Source organism: Cynocephalus volans, chromosome 2 (genome assembly GCF_027409185.1).
Source record: "Cynocephalus volans isolate mCynVol1 chromosome 2, mCynVol1.pri, whole genome shotgun sequence".
Lineage (NCBI taxonomy): Eukaryota > Metazoa > Chordata > Mammalia > Dermoptera > Cynocephalidae > Cynocephalus > Cynocephalus volans.
In genome coordinates, this window is record NC_084461.1 from 64,859,074 (window position 1) to 64,860,536 (window position 1,463).

At 42.0% G+C, this 1,463-nt stretch overlaps 1 pseudogene; it reads right to left on the minus strand.

Annotated features, from left to right (window-relative positions):
• Window positions 1-589: 589 nt before the first annotated feature.
• LOC134370912 (large ribosomal subunit protein eL30-like) lies at window positions 590-933 on the minus strand (annotated as a pseudogene).
• Between the last annotated feature and the right edge of the window lie 530 nt (window positions 934-1,463).

Below are 1,463 nucleotides of genomic sequence, written 5' to 3' on the forward strand. Positions count from 1 at the left end.
CTCAGCCACTTCCTTGGTTGATCTAGGTTGCTTTCCTGATGGATGACTCAGATCTTCATCTCTGAGAGGTCTGACCCTTTAGTTGCCTTTGGAAGGCCATGATCACTGCTATTGTCCATAAACTGTCACCAGTCATGGAATCATCAATGTCCCTGAGAATCTCTTGTGTTCCAGACATACTTCTCCCTGTGCACATTATGTAACAGCAGACTTACCTCCTTAATTAGAGCCAATGATTCTTTTCAATGGGGGAGTACCTTTCTTTGCTTGCTGGTCTACTGCCATGAGGAGCCCAAAGTTTACAAGTGGTAATTATAACCTAAGTTGAGTGGAGGAAGCTCTACTGTTTCTCCTAGTGGGCACATTCTTCTATCTGAAAGTAGGACAATTAATTCAGCAGAATCTAAGCTTGTGGATATGAGAAATCATTTTTTTGTTTGTTCGTTCGTTTGTTTTTGTGGCTGTCCACCATGGGGATCCAAACCCTTGAACTTGGTGTTACAAGGCTACATTCTGACCAACTGAGCTAACCCCCCCCCCTTTTTTAAACAAGCTTTGGCAAGTTTATTAAAGAAAAAGTTTGTGTGGTTTACTTTTCACCAATCTGCTCTGGCATGCTTCTAGGGATATCAGAATCACCTGGATCAATGATAGCCAGTGTATACACTCTGTAGTATTTCCTGCATGCTGTGCCCAATTCAGTATTATTGCCACTAGTGAGGGACCTGTTTTGGCTAACATGGCGTAGTACTCTATTTCAGATTTCTTCAAAGCTGGGGAGTTGTTGGCGAGGATGACCAATTTCACTTTGCCTTATCAGGCCATCTTTAGAGTCTGCTTGTATTCCAGCACGTATTTTCACCTTTTCATAACAATCTGGAGCCTAGAGTTAGTTGACTCCGGCGACTTTTTCATCTTTTTTGAAGCCACCATCTTCCTGCCTTAGTTGCAGGACAGTCCCCAACCAAAACAGCTGCCAAGATGGCCAGGCAATAAGAAAAGCGAGAAATACAAATTTTTAAGTGGATCACAAGAAGTGATGCCCAGTCCTACTTCTACCTCATATTTCCTTGACCAATGTTGCTAGACATTGAGGACATAACACCATATATCAGCTGTTGTTTTAACACATATGTACTGTGTTCTGGAGGACAGCATCATAACCAACTGGATGTTGTCCCTGAGATGACACTGAAAGGTCTTTTCAAGAACTTCTGCTTTCAGCCATGAGGGAGTAAGCCAGTCTGGCATTACACTTTGAATGTGAGCAATTAGAAAACTAAACAAAATGTAGAAAATAATTATTTTCAGACATTGAACAAGAGTCAAACAAGACTGTAATCCCTGTGAAAAGGAGAACAGAGGGTCAAGATTAACCATTGCGAAGGCTTTGTAGCCTTCTGTACGTAGCTCCAAGACTGATTCAGGGAGAGAAAACCATGCAGTGTGTAGTAATTCTCACC